The sequence below is a fragment of the Microtus ochrogaster genome, linkage group LG4, assembly GCF_000317375.1.
Source record: "Microtus ochrogaster isolate Prairie Vole_2 linkage group LG4, MicOch1.0, whole genome shotgun sequence".
Taxonomy (NCBI): Eukaryota; Metazoa; Chordata; class Mammalia; order Rodentia; family Cricetidae; genus Microtus; species Microtus ochrogaster.
The window spans coordinates 24165548-24188196 of NC_022030.1; the positions used below are offsets into that span (position 1 = coordinate 24165548).

A 22649-nucleotide genomic window follows, 5' to 3' on the forward strand; every position below is an offset into this window, starting at 1 on the left:
AAACTTTTCCTTCTATTATTAGCAGGAATCTTGTTTGTAAGTAGAATGAAGTGTTGTCCTGATTGGCTATTGCTCTTGCCCTTGGTCTCTTCCCAGAGATTAAAGGTAAGTCCCTATTGCTGAAGACATGGTGAACTTTGGATACAGGACTCTGAGGACCTTACTTGAAAGTCTTCTCCCTGTGGGTAACTTTTATTGTCCTCAAAGGTGCTATGAAACCTGTCAAGGGAATGCAATTAATAGTCCCACACAGCTGTGAAGCCTTAGGAGCACAACTATGATTAGCAAGGCAAGATTTTCCTAAGGGTGCAATAGTGGCATTCATATCTTGGTCCTAACCAACAACTCTCTAACTGGACTTAAGGGTAGCTCAACAGAAGCAAAATCGTTCCTGATACTGGAAACATAGTCCACTACTTGAGGCTAGTGAAATAACGGATCTAGAAGAGAACACACTACCATTAACTTACTAAACCAGCCCTTCCTAACTGTATTCTAAATACTTAACCCACTGTTAGCATAGCTCCCAACTCTCACCAAAGTAGCTTCTCTTTGCAATAAACAGAGATCATCAGAGAAAACCATAACTGGTCAAAATACAGAGAACAAGTGATCATGTGATGGCAAGGCCCACTGGAAACCTTTACAACACAATTCCTGTACCGATGGCTCAGGGGGCATCAAAGATGAGGGGAAGAAAGAGTGTAAGAGCCAGAAGACCAGGAAGTCTGCTGTAAGATTGCTTCTCTTAGAAATGACAGGGAAGATTTTCTGGGTGATACTTGAAAAATATGGCCATCTAAATAAGACCTAGATAATGACAACACCAACAGACATGCTAACATGTAAAGAGGAAATCTCCAGAGGTGACCCCTAGATAACAAAACAACAACAAAACCCTATACAAGTCACTAAAGGATGATGAGAGCTAGGAATGAGCCCCTTAATTGGCTATCCAATACCGGTGGCCAGCTCTGAAATCATATACATACAGACAACACCAAATGGAATCAACAGGTTGTGTTTATATATTTATAAACATATATATATATATATACATATACATAAAATTTGATAGGGAGCAAGGAGAAAAGAACACAGGAGTTGAAGGTATCAAAAAGAATAAGAGTGAAAATTTGATTATATTTTAGTAATATAAAAAAATCTATCCTCCAAAAGCTATAGCTATATTTCTAAATTCTTAGACCATTCCAGAAATAATCATTTTATTATATATAAATGATAGGAGAAAAGGGTAGATTATTGAATTTACTCTGAAAAGAAAATAGGGAGGCTATAGATACGATAAGATGAAAAGGTAGATTACTGAATGTACCTTTCAAAAGCAACTCTGTGAGTTCAAGATCAATGCAGAAATAAATTCAGGTGGTGGTGGCCTACACCTTTTAATTCCAGTACTAGGGAGTCATGCTTTTAATTCCAGCACTAGAGGTTATATAAAGTGGGAGGAGAGAGAGGCTTAGTCTGTTTAGTTTGTGGTCACCCAGCTTATGTAGACGTAAGATGTCTTTCTCTAGTGGCTTGGCTGCTTTGTTTTCTGATTTTATGGTTGAACCCCAGTTTTTGTCTCTGCGTTTTTATTCATTCTACATATAAATAATATGATAATAAATAATAGTTTAGATTTAGTTGAACAATAATTGTTAATGACTAAAGTTAAATACACAATTAAAAAAAGAAAGGAAAGCCCTGATTGCAGTAATTGATATGGGAAGGTGTGGGTGTCACCTTCCGATGGGAGCCCATATCAAAATGGCACGACAGAAAGAAGATCGCTCAGATTTGCTGGCTCAGGCTTCCCTTTGCTCTGAGTTGATTCATGCTGCACATTGCTGCTGCTTCTGCTGCTGACCGCTTTGCTGCTTTCAGACCCAGAGTCTCCAGGCCTTCATTCTTCTCTAAGGACTTGCAACTCTCCAGGAACTTCCCAGGTTTTTGACACCAGGTGGTGACTGCTATTACTCACCATCATGGACTGAGCAACTCCTGGGCTTCTCCAATGTGAGACATTTTCAGTAGGTCTCATCCTACTGAAGAGACACCCATCTCCAGTGGCCAACCACTGATGGTTCTCAGCTTCTCAAGTGTGAAACAGTTGTTACTATTTTAATATAAGCTGATACTAATAAATTCTTTTAATACATGTTCATTCTATTGATTATGTTCTAGAGAGCCATGACTAACACAGTGAGAATGAATGATTTCCTAAGAAAATAAAAAAATAATAGAATTCATTTAGTGTATGTAGGCAACCAAGATGAAAGCATCATCAAATTATATAACATGGTATTTAGTAGTGACTACCCATACACTTATGTGTGCCTATTTGCCCTTGAAAACTTGTTAGATAATAAATGAAAAGCATGAAGAAGTTTGTCAGACTTCAACACTGAAATGACCACAGACAGAAATGAAGCAATAGAGTTTAAATTCCAACTTCATATAGTCACCTGGACTTGGAGCAAATTACACTCCACAGCCTCGGTTGTCTTATGTTGGGAAGCCAGGTGCTCCGGAAAAGTTACTTGCTCTCAGGCAGAGTTGCTGTTGGACACACAGAAGAGAGGGAAAACCCACAGAGCACAGAAGCCCCAGTGGGGAGGCCCTAGTACCAACTGCAGCCCAGTACAGACACACCGTCCTTGGGTGACCTTGAATGCGTTTCTGCCTCCGTCCTTCTCAGAGAGTGAGGCCGACAGCCTTCAGTGCATTGGCTTCCTGTGGTGATTGAGTTAATGTTATAAGGTAAATAAAAGTTTGCTAAAAAAGTAAATAAAAAGATAAAAAGTTGTGTTTTAAAGCTTTTGACTTCTTAATAATTCTATAATGGAATTATGGGAGAAGGGGATACTGGCATTCAATATAAAACATATTGTCAAATGTTGATAAACTTCACATGAAGAAATTAGAATAAAATTGAAAAATATTTTGAGGGAATAGAAGATACCACACAAAGGAAACCAATTAAGAAATGGTTTTCTTCTGTAGTATCTTCAAAGGCTTCCCAGACTTGCTGGAGTTCCTTTGGTTTTGAGAATGTCTACTGATGTTACACACAAGGCTCCAAAACAAGGGTTGGGGAAGTTGAGCTGGTATTGATCTGTCTCTCCTGGGGATGAGTTACTCTTCCCTTTGGACATGACCGTGAATGAATTTGTGCACTTGAGCAAGTGTCCTGGTGGTCCCTCAGGTTTCCATCTTTGGTTGGTGCTGACTGGCATGTTGGTCGAGGCTCCACTTAATAAACTGCTTGGAGAAATTCACTGCAAGGGGCAAAGTGTTCTGTCTATGTTTGTTTTCTTTAGAGGCATTTGTAAACAGACTGACTAAACACTATGACTTGCTCCCTTTTCATGGCTGTTTTCCAGCTTGCTTGCAGCAGTGAATAAGTACCTGAGACATCTAACTTAAATTTTCCTTTTCTCTGGACTCATTGGCACTCCAGTCCTTTTCCTTAAATTGAAATTACCTTTTCCATTTTCTGGTGGCATTCACTGGATGACCATGAAATTTCTTTCCAAGAAAGCCATTTTGAAGTGGCTGAGTCATTCTCCTGAAACTGCAGATAGGGCATGGCAGTGATGCTTCATCTGCATGGCACCATGGGAGTTTCCAAAATGCTGCCATTTCTTCTTTCTGTCTCATGTCAGTCTTTCTAATGTTTCATTACCTTAAAGTGTTGACAGAGGTTTCTGTCCCATCCAGTCTCTCAGCCGTTCAGTCCCAAAGAAACACACAGAGGTCTACATTAATCATAAACTGGTTGGCCTATTAGCTCAGGTTTCTTATTAACTCTTACATCTTAAATTAGCCCATAATTCTTATCTGTGTTAGCCACATGGCTTGGTACCTTTTATCAGTGAGGCATTCTTATCTTGTATCCTCTGCATCCATCTGGGTGATGATTGCAGACTGAGCCTTTCCTTTTCCCAGAATTCTCCTTTTCTGGTTGCCCCACCAATACTTCCTGCCTGGCTATAGGCCAATCAGCATTTTATTAAAGCAATACAAGTGAAAAATCTTTACAGGGTACAAGACCATTGTTCCACAGCATTAAAGTATACTTTTTTTTCTGTTGCTGAAGTATCTTGTTCTTTTGGAAGTTTAAATTAGTGATTAATTATTCAATTATATAAATCTTTATTATGGGTTTAATAAGCGTTAATAAGAAGGTCAGTTGATTGACTTCACTGTATACAGTGTATTCTTAAAGCGTGTGAATGGTCCCTGTTGATTTGGAGTCTGTAATCCACATTCTGAGTACAAAATGAAACTTGGTTGTCTAGCTTTTTAATCCTTAGTATACAGAGAGTGAGGATCTTTAGGACTATGTGAGATTAGGAGGCTCTTTTTTTTTCTCCCTTGGAAGAAAACAGAAAATTGATTGTCCACTGGAACTAAAATACTTTAGCTTCACCAGTTTGCCATGAGGCTCCATGTAAGTTTTACCTTTATTTTTTCTGTTGAGAACTTAGAATGAAACAACAATAAAAAGAAAATATCAAATCAATTGTAGTGCCTGCTAGCATATCACTTAATAATCTCTCTACTGGGACTTGGGACTGGAATTCTTCACAGTCTGATATTCTCTGTGACCCCCATTGCTGACTATGGACCCTTTGGAAGCACAACGGGAATGGTACTCAGCGTTCTGGACAACATTTTACAGAACAGCATAGGCATTTCTGTTTCAGGGACTTGTACTTTTCTGTTCGTTTCTATGACTCCTTTAAATTATGTCTGCCGTTCTCTGATCTTTTATCTACTTTCTATGCCTCCTCAAATCTCAAATGGATAATACTGCAACTTAGTAAGCCAGTTCTTAGTTGTGTCTTCTATAATTAGAGTTCTGTTTATATGCCTGTCTTCTGGGCCAATCATTTGATATAGGCTGTTCTTCTGTTTTCCGACTTTTAGTAAATATCTATAGATAATTACATTTGAAATTCATAAGTCAATCAGACATAGCAAATATATGAGATGCTAGGTAATGCCGGCAACACCGCGGTACTCAGCTAGACAGGCTAGACAGGCTAGACAAGGGTTCAGCTAGACTACACATGATAAGTCATTTTCAATGCTCAGAAGACTTTCCAGGGGTAGCAGTTGCTTAAACTAGGAAATGATTGGGAGGCAAGTTTTCTCCAGAGAAAACTCTAACTTAGAAATTTCTGAAAGCGATTATATTAATTTAGTGTAAAATTAAGTCAGTATTAAATTAGTATTACATAATATGACATAAGTATATGAGGAAGAGCAAAAGACAATCAGTTTAGGCCTGTCTTCTATCAGGGCTACTTAGGATTAGATAGACCCAATTAAATTACTGAACAGCAAAAATATGATTTCTAGACACAAACCCCAAGGATCTACTGTGACTTTGAAATATCATTTAATTCATCTTGCATTTGCTTACTATTAAGCTAGTACAAATGAAAAAAATAGTTATATGTTTCCTATAGGCTAATATAGTTTTCCAGATAGCAAAAACAATCCCCCAGCTTTCTCTTCAGGCTGCTGTTGCCTATGTGTACTGGCTGACTCCTTGGGGACCTAGAACCCCAGGGTTGTGATTAGGGCTGATTCTGGACAGGACTGAAAGATTTGCTGAAGATTTCATGAAGGTGATGGGAGGCTGTTGCATGTGACCCTCTGTGTGCTCAAGGTGAGCCACCTGTTCTTTGCTAAACTGTGAGTTCACATTACTCACAAATAGAAATAATTATGATGACTACGAGATTGGGAGGAATTACTGTGGTGATCAGACAACAGGGGACATAGATGTTTTTGGAGATTACTTCTCAATTTCAGCTGGATAGAATATCTTGATGAGAATGTAATTGATACCAGTAAAGCAATGTGAACCCTGCCTTCCTCAGTCAAACAGTAACCTTCCCAAGTGTCCCATGTCACAAGCTTGTTAGTGAAAACGACCTCTCAAATGGTTGGATATAGGCAAGGCTTTGTTGGATTTGAAATTCCAGACCACTTTGTTGTTGGATATACCCTTGACTATAATGAGAATTTCAGGGATTTGAATCACCTTGGTGTCATTAGTGAAACCGGAAAAGCCAAGTGTAAAGATTGCGGTAAGAGTTGAGTCTGCAAATCTGAGGCTTCCTATTGATGTTACACATTATCGAGTGTTCTGGTTCTGTGGCCACCTGCTTAGTCATGCTTTTTGCATGAACATTGTATGAATTCTATGTTTGGTAATTTTAGAGATGTCAGTTGCTACATCCCCAAACTTTTGATTTGCACTATGAGCCTGTAGGCAGACTATGTGTGCCCTTAGATTGTTGCTTAACTTGTGAGTAAAACACATCTCTTAATTAACCACTATTAAATAATAATACTGAGATTGTATCAGTAAGAGACATTTGGGGAGAAGATACATTCGCTTTTAAATTGGTATTTTGATTTTTACATATTCAGGAAAGAACAGATGTGACTGAATATGTCAGTTCTACCACTGTGCATTCAGAACAGTCTAAAGCTGTCAGTCTGATGTCAGCAACAGCATCGATGAGGTTTTGCTCAGTTGGATAAACCTGTGCTTCATCAGGGTATTGGCTGTATTTTCCCACTTAGATTCTTTCAGGGAACTGTTTTCAACTGTTCCTTTTTAAAATACAAATAAATAAATTCCAAAAATTAAAAAGGTAAAAATATAAAAATGTACTTATTGAGCCCTGCTAAGTCTATTTTTACTTAATATAAAAACTCAAAAAAGTCTAAAATAATAGTGTTGACATATGACTTTCAGTATGTTGCCCAGAATACATATTCTCCAAAAATACATCAATAATTTAAATGGGAGATTAAACATATAGGTAGCCCCATCAAAAACACATTGCACATTCTAGACACTCACATGCTGCTATGTTATATTTCTGAGAAATAAACCATTGCTAAATTCGAGTAGTATTTGGACTGCAAACATAAATTATGACTGTAATCATTGATGGAAGGTGGCTGGGTACGAGACCATTTCTTAGATGATGAACTACTATCAGTAAGTCTTTGGCTGACATGTCTAGTGGGGAAAATAGTTTGGATTGTGCAGTAGTAGGCATTAATTTAAAAGGTACATTTAGAATAGCAAAGTGTGGATATTTGCTTGGATATATATATATTATATAGTTTATATAAAGACTCTAAATAGAGCAATTTGTTTGAAGAGAAAGCTATCTTCATTGAATTTTAGTTGTTTGGTAATTTTGTAGTATAAAATTCATACACAAAATTCCCTGTATGTATTCAAAATAATGAGCTACTGCTTTGGAACTTGCAGTATATAGCAATTGCTCACATTTTGTTTGAGACTCTTTTCTTGACATTTTTATAACTTTCCCTATTCCAAGTCTAGATTTGGAAAATGGCAAGTTTTACACAAGACAAAGTTTGAAAGATGCTTACACATGAAAGTCTTTTGTGTCTTTTCCTGGAACCTCTTAGCTATCTTGTCCCAAAGTCATCCACTAGAAGATGAAATACAACATGGTGCCAAGCAGAGCCCTCCTAGCTCATGCCCTTCCCTCCCCAAGACTGGTAACTCTCCAGCGGACCCAGCAACACAGAAATGAGGGCAATAAAATCATGACCATCTTTCTGCTGTTCCTAGCTCAGGACTGACCTTGCAGCTGTGGGTTAAGTAAATGGCAGTGTTGTTAAGATGATGAGTTTAGAAGTGATACTCCTACACAGTCAGTTTGGGGTCTGAGAACTATAAAAATGGAATTTTATTCCACTACATCGTATTCCTTATTTTTGTTTTGTTTGAGGTTTTGAGTTGAGGATTCTTTATGCTAAGACTGGTCTCAAATTTGCTATGTAGTAGCCTTGAATTCCTGACTGCCTCCACCTTCTAAGAAGCAAAATTATAATCAGGTAACATCCTTCTGTTTCACTCCTGCCATTAAAAAAAAGACAGTAATAGAATTATTAAAATTCATGAAGTGTTTACTATATGCCCTATATTTAGTTATTAAATTACCATAAGATTATGATATATGTTGCTTTTACCTTTGTTTTGCAGATGTGGAAATTGAAAATATAAATGAGGGTTCATATTTTCTCCAACATTAACTCTCTTTTAGATATACAGCAACTCGAACTGCTTGAAGTCAAACCCATATTATATTTTGGTTCCCCCTTCCTCTGCTGAATTCCTTTAAAAAAGTGTGAGTGTATTGCTTGTGCACATTTGTGCGTGAGTATGGTACATACATGCTGAAAAAGCCACGAAGAGCAAGCCTGTAAGCAGCTCCCCTCCGTGGCCTCTGCATCAGCTCCTGTCTCCAGGTTCCCGCCCTGTTTGATTTCCTGCCCTGATTTCTTTTAGTGATGAACAATGATGTGGAAGTGTAAGCCAAATAAATCCTTTCCTCTCCCAGTTAGTTGCTTTTTGTTACGGTATTTCATCACAGAAATAGTAACCCTAACAAAGACAGGCAGAAGTTGACAGAGGATCATGGGAAATTGTTGTGACAGAGGTTACTATGTTGCTCTTGGGAAGATTATAGAAGAACTTTAGAATGTTGGAGAAGCCATTGCGTATTGAGAGCTCAGTGGGCTGTTCTGCAGGAGCTTGGAAGATGAAAATGTTGAAAGTAAGGCAGATGATGGGAGGCCTGGATAGTGAAGTTTCAGAGGGAAGTTTGAGAGGCCCTTATGGATTCTATTGGGGCCATTTGCAATTTTGAATCAATAACCTCTGGTTCTGATCAGCTGGAGCTGAGGAAACAGCAGTGATTAACGAGAGACAGAATCACCTAAGGGAAACCTTTGCTTTGATGGGACGATTGATGGTGGTCAGCTGGAGTGAGGAATTAGCAGGCATTAAGAGGAGACCAGCTTCATTGAGGTGAAATCTGGGAGGTGGTTCCTGAGTCTCAGCACACGGAAGCTGTCCACGTTCCAGAGGTGGTCAAGGTTGTACCTCCTGCTAGAACTTGCTCATGTATAAGAACCACCCAGGTGGTACCGGTTTTGAAGGCATGAAGGGATCATGGACAGCTAAAGTCTGGTACTGTGAGAGCCCAGGAGAGGCCATTGGTAAAGTATAGCTTCACTAGCAACAGAAGCCTCAGAATTGAAGGGGGCGTGCAGGGAGTTGAGGCTTGGTATCAAGAAGGGAGTCCAGGAGAGGCTAGGTCAAAGTGCAGGCCAGCTCTAACAGGAAACCCCAGCATTTTGGAGGTGCCAGTGCCATGGGACAGCCAACACAGCAGCAGATGTGGAGTGGGCTCTTCCTGAGCCAATGGGACAAGCTGTTGTGTGCTGCAGCAAGCCCGCAAGAGGAGCCCAGACTGTGGAAAGTGGACCCCAGAAGTCTGACCCTGAGCTTTGCAGTGTTGGAGCTGGCTTTATTCTATTTTTTATTTTCTGGTTTTTCGAGACAGGGTTTCTCTGTGGCTTTTTTGAGACTGTTCTGGAACTAGCTCTTGTAGACCAGGCTGGCCTCGAATTCATAGAGACCCACATCTGTCTCCTGAGTGCTGGGATTAAAGGTATGCACCACTACTTCCCGGCTGTAGTTTTATTTTCTTTAGATTGTAACTGTGCCTTGGCTTTTTCTCTCTTGGAATAAGAAAACATTTAACTTATTTTGATTTACATGAGTCTACAGTTGACAGACTTTGAACTTTTAAAGAGATTTTGGAGTTTTACAGAGACTTTGGATTTTAAAATGATTTTGATTTTTTTAAAAGAAAGATTGAATTTCAACGTGTTGGAACTTGTAAAGATTGTAGGACTTTTATGTCTGTAATATAGTTTATATTGTGGTATTTATTAATGTGAGATCTTGGGAATGAACAAAATAGGAAAAATTGTTGTTAATAGTGTTGTATTAGTTTGTCTCATTGACAAGGGGTCAATAATCCTGGCTAGAGTTTTATGCCAACCTTATACAAGCTAGAGTCATTTTGGAAGAAGAAATCTCAACTGAAAAAGGCCCCCTTAGATTGTCATATGGATAAGGCTACGGTGCATTTTCTTGACTGGTGATTGATTGGGTGAGGGCCCAGCTCACTGTGGGTTGTGACATATCTCTGCTGGTGATCTTGGATGCTATAAGAAAGTAGGCTGAGCAAGTCATGAGGAGCAAGACTGCTAATAGCACTTTTCCATGGCCTCTTATCAGTTCCTGACTCTATGTTCTTGTCCTGTTTGAGTTCTTGCTTGATTTCCTTTGATGATGAACAGTGATGTCGAAGTTTAAGCAAAATAAACCCCTTCTTCCACAAGTTGCTTTTGGTTATGATGTATCATAGCAATAGTGACCCTAAGACCATGGGAAATCTGATCCTCTGTGTGATGGAAGGATGCTGGTCCTCTGTGTGGATGGAGGAATAGCTGGTCCTCTCTGTGAATGGAGTGATAGCTGGTCTTCTGTGTGGATGGAGGAACAGCTGGCCTTCATTGTGGATGGAGGGATGCTGGTCATCTCTGTGGATGGAGGGATAGTTGGTCCTCTGTGGATGGAGGGACAACACTGGTATGTTGGGATAGATTTGTGGTATAAATGTTTTCTTTTTAATGTAAATGTTGTTATTTTTCTCACTTCTTCACCATTTGGATCTCCTTCATTTGTGAGTTGGAAACCCAAAAGTCTTTTTGTCTCAAGTTATTTATATATTCTTCAGTCGTTTTTATAAAATTGAGATGTAACTTTTTTCTGAAAGTTATCCAACATGATTTATTATTTTTCACACAGTTTCTGCTGTGTCGCTCGCGATCTATTTCAATTCACCCCTCTGTGATTCCCACACACCTCTAGTCATCGTGGGTTTTGCTTTCATTTTTGTTCCTCTTCTTCCATCTCCTGTTCCTCTTCTTGTTTGGCACTTCCTTGTTCTCTGGTACTAAACAATGTTGCAGTGTATGGTTTAATTTTTCATGCATTGTACTTTCTGGCACTCTATAGCTTTGTGCCTAGCATTAATTTTTATTGAAATAGAAACAAAGATACATAGATTAAAAATGTTTAGCTCTGAGAGATCAAAGGTGAACACTTAAGAAGTAAAGAGTTACTGGAAATTTTTAAAAGGCGAAGACTTCACACATTTATCCCTTCTAATCACCAGGTTCTCCCTATAATAAGGCATTTATCCTGACCTCTAGGCTTTGTTTATGTGAGTAGGTTCATATATTACATAATTAATATTTGTCTGTGGCAGCTAACATATTTATAAGATTCCTCAATAGTCTGTGTAACAGTTTTAATTGGTGCTCAGCATCATCATTTTAATATAAATTTATCTGTCATATTTCCTGTTGATTCAGATGCATGAACTTTCCATCAGAATATTTTATCACAAGCAGTCTTGTACATTTTGGTGCAAAATTTTTCATTGTCTCATATAAAGTAGCTGATACTTATTTAACTTTTATTAGGCATGACCTATTCCTATGGCATTTTCCAAGTGTGTTTTAGTGGATGCTTCTACCTTCTTATGTTTCCACCACCTTCCTCTTTGACCCTTGTTTGTAACTTCATTTTTAGTCTCCATTCTGCTTTTGGGTCATACATGTTCTATTGCCTCTTCCTTGGCACCTAGTTTTATTTTCTTGTTTGTTTTGTAGGCTACACATACACTTACACCCATCTATATAATACATGTATACATTACAAGCTAGGATCTGCATGTGAGAGAGAAATTGTGTTTTTTTATCTTCCTGAATTAGGGTCACTTCATTTAACATTATACTTTCCAGATTCATCTACTTTTCCCCAGAAATTTCACAAATCTGATTTTCCTTTGTAGAAATGCTGATACTTAAATAGTTTTTGTTATGCAGAAACTGAAATTTTACATGGGTTGACTAGACTGGGTATTGAAAAATGAAACGATTGGGTCATAAGAAAGGCTTTCATGAATAACCCAAAAAGCCTCCCAAACTGTATGACAGCTCTGGCTGCTTTATCTTTGTCATAAGTTAATATTTGAGTTGCATGTGTCTGGGTGTCGCACATCTGGACTTGGTGTGATTTAGGTGGTAAGGAATTTTGTAAGATTTCATTTATTTCAGGTTTAATTTTACAATTTAAATTTTCAGTGGCATCGTAGTCGCCTTGCCTGTTTTTGTGATAAAATACTTTGATGAAAACAAGAAGGGAAAGGGTTTGTTTTGTCTCATAATTCCTGGTTACAGCCCATCTCAGCAGGGAAAGCCAAATGACAGGAGCTTGGGAGAAGTGACCACGTGATACCAAAGAACAGAGAGGAATGGACAAATGCATGCAGACTAGTATTCCTCTTTTTACGTAGTTTGGAACCCAAATTCAGAGAATGGAGCTACCTACTTTCAGGCTGGGTTTTTAGTCTCAATAACACAATCAAGGCAGTCCCTCACAGGCCAATGAAATCTAGACAATCTGCCACCAAGACTGTCTTTTCAGCTAATTCTAGGTTATGTAAAACTGACATTAAAGCTAACCACCACAGGTAGTCTTATAATCCAAGATTTTTTTTTATAGTGGGACAGATAACATGCAAATTTAAGTATACAATCAATTGCTTTATTATTAATTATTTCAGTGTTTTTTTCTTGCCTCATTCTTACGTCTTTGGTCATAAAAGATTTTTCTAAGTTTATTATTTGATGGCATAGATGCTATAGGCTTTATGAGAAATGATCTCTAAAATATGTCCTTCAGAATTTCCATACTCAACCTACCAAAGTAGTTTGCTGAAGGCATCTCTCTCAACACCACTGTTAGCCTCAGTCTTTGCCTCCCTCCACTCCTGGTGTGGCTATGTGGAATTTGGATTTCTTGAATTCCAAAACCAAGACTTTTACCCTCTGTGCCTCTTTCCAAGTTAAGCACACACACTCTCCTTTTAAGACACTTAATTCCGTCATAGTAAGAGAGCTAACCAAATGTCACATCAGATAAGCAAGGCAGACCAAAGTCAGTGTCTAGAAAATGAGCGTATTTGACCCACAGGTTACTGGGATGAATGCGTTGGCTCCATTAAATGGTGTTTTTAATTCAGAAGGAATGGGAAAATTTTCTAAACAAGTGACCTTTATTTTACAGTAAAGCACGAAGTATGAACCTCTCTCTTTTATTTCTTCTTTTGGGCACTCTGTTGATAGCATTTGCAATACAAAACTCCAAAAACTCTAGTTGTTTATTCCTACATGTCCTTCTGCTTCTTTAATAACTTACTTATTCAGAAGTCCTACAGGACCATCTTAAGTGCCTTCTCTGATGCTGCTTTGGAAGACTCTGTGATAGAAACTGTTGAGAAGATGCCCTTCACTAGTGACTAAAACGTTCCTATTTTTACCTGTTCCCTTAATACTCCATGTGAGTAGGGAACATTAAAAACAACACCTGTACAGTGATGGCTTGTGACTTAAGAAATCTGGCCCAAGTTAAAAATGTACTATTACACTCTTATTTTTGGTACTGCCAATAACTATGTCCATAACAAAAGCTTTGCTCTTTCCTGTCCTAAGTCCTTGCTATCCCAACTGGTCTTCATGTCAGACAATACTGTAACTTACCAAGAGTGACATGCAAGCTTGTGTTATAAGCTACTGTGTATGGTATGGGAAAGATATGTACTAGAGTGTCTATGGAGTTATACAGACATCTTCTCATGCATGGAAATCAAATGTGCATTTTGTATAGTAGACTTTAAAATTTAATGAATGTAGATAGAGACTGCTTGTTCATTTCCCAACTGCTTAGACCCAAATAATCACACAGAAGCTATATTAATTACAATACTACCTGGCCTATTAGCTTGGGCCTCTTATTCACTAACTTAAATTATATTAAATTATAATTCTTAAATGATATTAAAATTACATCTTAAATTTCTATTCATTTGTGTAAACTACGAGGGCATGGCCTACTGGAAGGTTCTGGAGCATCTGTCCCTTCAGCAATTACATGGCGTCTCCCTGACTCCGCTTACTCTCTCCCTATATCTCTTTTCGGATTCCCTGCCTGACTTTATTCTGCCCTGCCATAGGCTGAAGCAGCTTTATTCAACAACTAATAAAGCAACACATATACAGAAGGACGTTCCACATCATTTCCCTTTTTCTGTCTAATTAAAAATGAAGATTTTAACTTTACACATACAAACAGTTATTAAGTAATAATTATAGTTACAGTAGTTAGTCCATTTACATTTGAAAAAATAAGAAAAATAATCTATCATCTATCCTATCTTTGTGAGTCTAAAGCTTTATATCTAATTTATCCTTTATCATAACTAAGGAAAACAATAACTATCTGTCTTAAACTCTTTAAAGACCCCAGAAGGATATAATATTACCTAAGTAAATAGAAATTGCATTGTAAGCAACTTCCAAAACTCTAGAATTGCCAGAGACATTTTATTGCCTGGACCAAAGTTCTTCTGTAATGTTGGGGTATCCATCTTCAGCCTATAGGCCCATACTATCCAGCAGACTTTTCCACGAAGCAGAACATTTGAAGAACTGTTCTACCTTGTAATGGCAAAGTTCATTAGTTGTTTTCTTCTGTGACCTGCAGAACGTCTGGAAATTTCTTCTGTGAGGCAGGAACCCTGAAGGGCCATCTCTCATCTTTGGAACAATTCAGCAGTCACTTTTCTGTCGGTCCTGCACATCCAGTTCATACAGCATACCATAAAGCAGTCCAGGCAATGCAGTTTCTTACCCAAATGGCTAGCCTTGTCATATTGAAGGCGAATTTTATAACAAGTTTCTTCAATGCCTACCAACCTCTCTGAAGTAATTGGTGCTGCCAAAAGTAGATATTTCTCACAGTGGAGGAAAGTCCAAGTTCTCAAAACATTTTAAATGCCATATTCTGTAGGTTTTTGAAGTGCTGAAGAATGCCTACCCTTCTGAAATATATCTCTGTACATCTAGAAAACCTAACTAACATGACTACAAGTTTGACTATTATAGATGACTAGCTATTAATCTGTATTTTTAAGTAAACATTAAATTTATAAATGAGCTGTACAAACACAATACCTTAAACAAGAGCAGGAATACATATACACAATGTAACAAATCTACCTCAAATTTGTATCAATAGATCAAGATCCATACCAATGCAAAGTATTTATTTCTATATCACATCCTCCTTTTTTATAGAAATTGACTATCATGATAAATCACTTGCAATCAATCTGCTTTAAATGAAAACAATAATTTATAAACAATATTTGGGAATTTGGGTGTAATTTTTTTTAGATTACATTTTGCTGATTGGGGCACTGTCAATCAGGTCTTTTAAATAGTATCCTGTGTAGTTAGTACATCTCAGCCATCAGTCCTGAAGCTGTTGTGGATGTCGGACCACCTAGGCCTTCACTTCAAGGGATCTGTTTTATCAAACCATATTATCCTAGAAGGAATCCATAGGTTTTCATTTTCTGTGAAAACAAAAGCAGAATCTTTTTTCCAAAGCAACATATCACTAGACTTAAATTTTGAAGTCAAGATACCTTTAAAATATATATGTTGATTTAGCTTAGCAGCCCCACAATCAAATGTCTCTCTGCAGTCAAAAAAATTAAACACAATAGTACACATAATCCAGACTCTCTGTGTATTTTTCATCTTTATGTGACTCTTATAAATATTTTTACTTCTTTAATCTATGTCTGCCTGTACTCTTTTATATTACTTTTACTTTCTCTTTAAAGACTTTTTTTATTTTTTGAAATGTTTTTATTCTGTTTCTTCTATCTCCCAAGTTTTTGTACATTTTCTTAAAAAATGGTTTTTATTGGGCTATATATTTTTCTCTGCTCCCTTCTTTCCTCTCCCCTCCCCTCTTACCCTCTTCCATAATCCTGATGCTCCCAATTTACTCAGGATATCTTGTGTTTTTCTACTTCCTATGTAGATTAGATCCACGTGTGTCTCTCTTAGGGTCTTCTTTGTTGTCTAGGTTCTCTGGGATTGTGAATTGTAGGCATGTTTTCTTTGCTTTATGTCTAAAAGCCACTTATGAGTAAGTACATACTATATTTGTCATTTTTGGTCTGGATTACCTCACTCAATATGGTGTTACAGTTTTTGAACACATTGTGTCTTGTTTAGAGGTTTTTTTAATGTCTGAATCTATCCTATTATGTATCTGAAAGCCTTTTCTGACAAGGAGCATTTTAAAATGGTAAGCAGTGTGGTCACCTTGGCCCTGGATGCTGGCTCCGCCTCTCTAAGCCTAACAATATGGTGGAAGTAACTTTACTGCCAGCTCTGGGACCAACAGGTAGGAGTTGTGCTCACCACTTCAGTTTGGGGGAAGAAGCGTGGAGTACATAAAATCTTTTTTATCTGAGTAAAAGCTAAATCTGCCAGGCAGTGCACTTCATGACCTGCAAATATCTCTGTGTGTGGTGGTAGGAATTCACCATGCTTTCATGCCTGCGTATGCCTAGCAGACCCGATTTGGCAGGTTACCCAGGCAGAAAGTGCTGAGCCGCTGGCGTGCTCTCAGCTACTTTCCTCCTAACCCTGAATGGGTGTACAAGGAACTGTGTCCAAAGTGGGTGGCAGGCCATGTGCATTAGTCCCAGTCATTCAGGCACCATTTTGTAGGCAGAGATTGCTTGTTTGTTTCCCAACTTCTCAGACCCAAATAATCACATAGAAACTGTATTAATTACAACACTTCTTGGCCTATTATCTCAAGCTTATTATTAACTAACTCTTATATCTTAAATTAACTCATTTCTATTAGTCTGTGTATCACCACAATGAGGCTGTGGCCTATTGGTAAGGTTCTGGGGCATCTGTTTCCTTTGGCAGCTACAAGGCATCTTGCTAACTCTGCCTACTCTCTCCCCATATCTCTGTTCAGATTTCCCACCTGGCTTTATTCTGCCCTGCCATTGGCCAAAACAGCTTTATTTATCAACCAATAAAGCAACACATATACAGAAGGACATCCCACATCAAATGAATAATTTTTTTAATTTAAAACTTCAATTTATCTTTATTACTGATAAATCCATTGCTAACTACATTATGTACTACCATACTTTGCATACTTTTTAATCTGTAATAACATTCTGTCATCATTAATCTTATTATATCTGTTCATAATATTTGATGCTTTGGGAGGTCTGGAGAGAGGTGAAAAATGTAACAAGAATATTTAAAGTGAAAATCAATTCTGAATAGATCCCTAAACACAAGTCCTTTATGCAACAAAGTGAATATAAACCCAATATAGAGAAAAAAACCTGTTATCTACGCATAGTGGCATAATAAACAAATGGTAATTAATGTGTTTTGTTTGAAATGTTTCAAGAAGGACTTGTATTGAGCAAGGCTTCTCCATGCTGGGGCTTCAGTAGCATATGTTGACACATGCAGGAGAAGCTGTCATGTATAACGGCTCTCTGCCATCTGGTACATGACTTGGAATATCAAAGAGAAATATACACACTTCAAATGAATGTGTGGCTTTATTCAGAGTGTCTTTGACTCATCAGGTAAAGCCCTTAGTGGTTATAATTTCATGCCAAGATTGTTAATATAGTTTTTGATTCTTAGTTATTTTTCCATGGTCTCAGTGTAGTTTGTTGAGCAGACAAGAGGTGGTCGGTCTCCATCAGTGTCTCTGCGCCGGGCTTTTTCGACTCCTTCATGTCTGACTTTCCTTTTGGAGAACTGTGTCTCAGTAATGAAATGCTGAAGTCATGGAACTATGTTGAAGACCGCAGTGGTGCTCAGAGAGCCTTGCAGTACACAGGCGAAGCAAAGCACTAACTGACACATTAGCCCCACTTAAGGCCACAGCCCTCCTACCATCGTGGCCAGTGTGGCTCAGGGTACAACAAGTGGCAGGTGATTCATGCCCTGTTAGCGAATGGTATTCAAAGACTGTTGCTTGCACTACATCCTGCTCTTTCTGAAAGCAAATGCCAAGGAGGCGCTGGCATTGAGAGAGGTAGGGTCACAAAGAGCTGGGAAACAAGGTCAACTTCCACTTTCAATGTTTGCAATTACTCTTGGGCAGGTTGTTATGTCTTCAACTCAGCTGTCGGGGAAAATGTACAGCCAGATTGAATGACTTACAGAAAAACCACATAACTTGTGAGTGGGAAACATGATATTCTCATTCAATCCTTACTTTAATCCTGATTGTCATTTTGCTTTAGACTTTAATGTAACTATAAGGGTAGAGTCTGTGACTCTGCATGTATAAAACTCTCCACAATGATGAGAAATGATGCCCTCATGACCAGAATTTCAATAACTAAGAATTACTCATGCTGCTCTCCTTTGTGGGGTTAGAATTCTTATAGAAAGCAACAATTAGACCCTTAACTTTGCAAAAAATGTTTACCAAAGGAAGTAAAGCAACTTCATTTCTAATATTACTTAAGAAACTGTGGAGACATTTCTCATCACTAGCAATCTGAGGTAGCTCAGATTTTGTTGCATTTTCTACATTTCATTAATTATTGATTCAAAATTTGGGACTCTGGAGAGCTTTTGCCTTTTGGATCGCTAGTGTATCCTGTTTCCCTGGGAGAATTTCTGCTTTGTTGATTTACCATCTACCTACCAGCCTGCATTAATGCTGGCTTCCACATCTTTATTTTCACTATGAAATCAAAGGGCAAACATCTGCTCCTGCCTGTGATTAGAATTTGTATGTAGGAGAACTCACCATCAGGAATTCCACTCATACAATTTTAATTCTAAGCTTCATAGACATTAAAAATTGTGATTTTTTTCCCCAAACAAAACTAAAGGTCAACTTTTAACAATCCAACAATAAATACAACCCTGACTTACTAAAGCCTACATAGACATCACTGAAAAAAAAAGGGACATTCAGTGAAAAAGTAGGAAGTCTGTTTTGGTGGAAAGGTTTTACAAATAAGGAAAATATCTGTTCGATTGAGATATGAGAAGGCCTTGGACATCAATGAAGGGTGGGATTTCCCTGAGCTTCCAACAGGGTACCGGAGGAGAGATGAAGGAAGGTCTTTATCTTGATAAATGAGCTGACACATCAACCTATACAGCCAGTTCTACCTTGAATAGAAAAAAAAGTGAGGAACAGTCAAATGGAACATGATGAAAACAGCATCAAAAGTGTAGGGTTAGAGGAATGCAGCCTTCCATACAATGTGGTGTTTTCCATATACGAAGTTCTGAGAAGACATTATTTTTGCTGGTCTAGATACTCATTCATTCTTTTATTCATTTATTGTAACCTAGTCGTTCATATGCTCATAGTAATGTCTTACATGTGTGCTATAGTGTATGTTACTATATATCTTAAAGCGTCTTTTCTAATGAGAATTAAGACAACTGGTAAGTTGAAGACACAGTCAGGTGTGACTGACATCTTACAGAGAAGGCTTTAGACTCCAAAGTGTTAAATAATGCCCTGTACATCATGTTGGTGTTCTGTTTTGTGCAAGTCTTTCGAAGAAAAGGGGTCTCTCAAAGATGAATTGTAGGCTCTCTGCAGAGGAAGTCCAGCCCCTGATGGACAGAGTGCTCATGGCTTTGTAAAACCCTCTTTTTATTGTTACACATACCACACTTTTGACAAACCAATTTCCATACACCCAAATCTCTTAGCTGGAGTTGTTTGAAGGAACCACTTGACTAAGCAATGCTCAGCTACGAGACCTCCTGGTTTGCCAGGTCCTCTCATGATGGAGCTTTTAAAGGCTCTGAAATCTTTCAGAAAGAAGTCAGCTTAGAAGCACTGACTTTAAACAAAACATAGGTGCTCTCACTCCAGAATTCAAGGCACATGCAATGGCTCTGTGGACTCTCTTGCTACACATCAAGACAGCCATCACGTCTCAGACACAGTTGGACTTTGTGTCTCAGGAATGCTCTGTCCAGGATTTCTCATTAGCAGGCAGCAGATTCAGCTCAGCTGTAAATAGTCTGAATGCAATTGTATACTGAATACAGTGTGTAGATATAACTGGACTTAAATGCTTTAAGAGTGGATATATTTCAATGAGAACTATTGATAAAATTCTTTTTTTTCTTGAAACAGCACAATAAGGTTCCCTGCTTTGATGATGTCACTTACTAACATTTAATTTTTCTTTTTAGTTGGCAAAATTGTATATACTTTTAAGTCCAGTAAAGTTAATTGAAATTTATATATACTATGGAATAACTAAATCAGGCCAACCAAAGTGTCTCACATGACTAACATTTAAAGTCTTCTCTTGGCATTTTTAAAGAAAAATGACACTATTATCAACTGCATTCACCATGCTATAAATAGGTCTTTTGAGGTCACTGCCTCCTTTACACCCAAAATTTTGTGTTCTTTTTTAAACACATAAAGCATATTTATTTATGTTCACACATACGTGAAATAAAACCTTAGATCAGCAATTCAATATGCTCATAATAGTTCATCTGAATGGTGAACTTGTGGGAGCTTTTAAATTTGAACTTTAAAGATATTTTTGTAGACTTTTTCTTTGGCAATTTCATACGTGCACAGAGTACATCCAGGTTGTTCCCAATCACGCACTCCCCTATTTCCCTTCTATCCCTGACAACACCTCACCCATCACTGACAAATGACACGCTCAGTCTCATGCAGGTGTAGTGCGCACAACCAAATCTGTAAGATCATTATTGCTATGGCTGTGTCACGCTGAGGACGTAGCAGTTTGTGGATCCCTTCCCTAGCTTGTAGCTCTTAAATTCGTTCTGCTCTCTCTGTCACAATGTTCCCTGAGCCTTCAAGAAGATGATCCAGATGACCTTTTTAGGGATGAGTTCTCAACTGTCATGTATTCCCAACACTTGAACATTCAGCAGTCTCTGTATTCACTGCAGTTTCATGACAAAGGGAAGGTTATTATTATTATTATTTTTTTGGCATGGATCCTGGGGGTGAAAGTTCAGTCCTCATGCCTGCTGGGGAGGTAACTCTGTTGATAAAAGTGTCTGCTCAGCTCCAACTGCTCACATAGATGTTATAACAGGGACCTAAGTCATCTAAAATGAACTCCATGTGACGGTGAAGAGCTCTGTGAAGACCAATGCTATCCAGTAAAAATTTAAACTGTAAATAAAAACAAACAACACCCAACTTGTAAAACGCACATCTGTAAAATATAACATGTAAGGTTTTTTATTTTTATTTTTACTTAAAAATAAAATATCCAGCCGGGCGATGGTGGCACACGCCTTTAATCCCAGCACTAGGGAGGCAGAGGCAGGTGGATCTCTGTGAGTTCGAGACCAGCCTGGTCTACAGAGCTAGTTCCAGGACAGGCTCCAAAGCCACAGAGAAACCCTGTCTCGAAAAACAAAAAAAAAAAAAACAAAAACAAAAATAAAATATCCACCTCCTCCCCTCCCCTTATTCCCCTTCTCCCAACCCCTTCCCCCTCCCTCTCCAGTCCAAAGAGCAGTCAGGGTTCCCTGCCCTGTGGAAGTCCAACGTCCTCCCCGCTCCATCCAGGTCTAGGAAGGTGAGCATCCAAGCAGACTAGGCTCCCACAAAGCCAGTACATGCAGTAGGTTTTACTGCTATTACTATGTCAGGCCAAAGAAAATAAGCCTCTGAATTTTTAAAAAGTGTTTAGAGTTAGTCTTGGTATCTAATACATACTGGAGATTTCAAACAGTATCTCAGCTTGAATAGAATTTGATAAAACATTTTGGAATTTTCCCACTCTGTCATGACTTTGGCACTAATTAGCATCTACTGCTTTGAAATATAATACTGTACTTGATTAATATGCGTGGTTGTCTTAGTTGGGATTTCTATTGCTTTGATGAAACACTGGGACCAAAAAGCAAGTTGGGGAGGAAAGGTTTTATTCTGATTACACTTTGATATCACTATTCATCATTGGAAGAAGTCAGAATATGAACTCAAACAGGGTAAGACCTGGAGGCAGGAGCCAATTCAGAGGCCATGGAAGAGTGCTGCTTACTGGCTTGCTCCTCATCTTACTCAACCTGTTTTCTTATAGAACCCGGTATCACCAGCCTAGGGATGGCTCCATACACCATAGACTGGGCCCTCCCCCATTAAGAAAATGCTCTACAGGCTTGCCTACAATCATGTTCTATGAATGAATTTGTTAATGGATGTTCCCTCCTCTCAGATGATGACAGTGTTGTCAAGTTGACATAAATCTAGCCAGCACAACAATTTTCACGTTTTGTGTGTCTGTAATAAATAAAAATATAAATAAAAATAGTAAATAAAAAATAAAAAACATTGAATAAAAATCCAAAAACATAAAAAACATAAAAAAGAATCCAAAAACATTTTCAACTGTTGCTAAATGCAAAACTATTGTTTCTATAGTTCTTTTAAAATCCATTCTCTGGAAATGTTCTGTTCACTTTAGTGAGGTTCTAAGCTATAAGCAGAGTAAAGAAAATTTCATATAATAAGTATACAGCACTTTAAGTGCTTGTTTTTTTTAATGAAACTCTTGTATGTCAACTGTATCATATTTAAAATGTTAATTTTATCATTACATTAAAGAATTACCTAATGTGAACCAATACACAATTGTTCTCTTTACTGAATATTGCTTTGTTCCTTTTTTTTTAATTGGGGGAAACTTTTTTTATTGCAAAGATTATTTTTACACAATTTTAATTACATTTATTTATTTTGTGCT

General features: G+C 37.9%; 1 protein-coding gene and 1 pseudogene across 1 annotated transcript in view; both read left to right on the forward strand.

Annotated features, from left to right (window-relative positions):
• Tmem232 (transmembrane protein 232) overlaps positions 1 to 22649 on the forward strand; it is a 263281-nt gene that overhangs the window by 116561 nt on the left and 124071 nt on the right. The window lies entirely within an intron of this gene.
• LOC113457652 lies at positions 128 to 17769 on the forward strand (annotated as a pseudogene).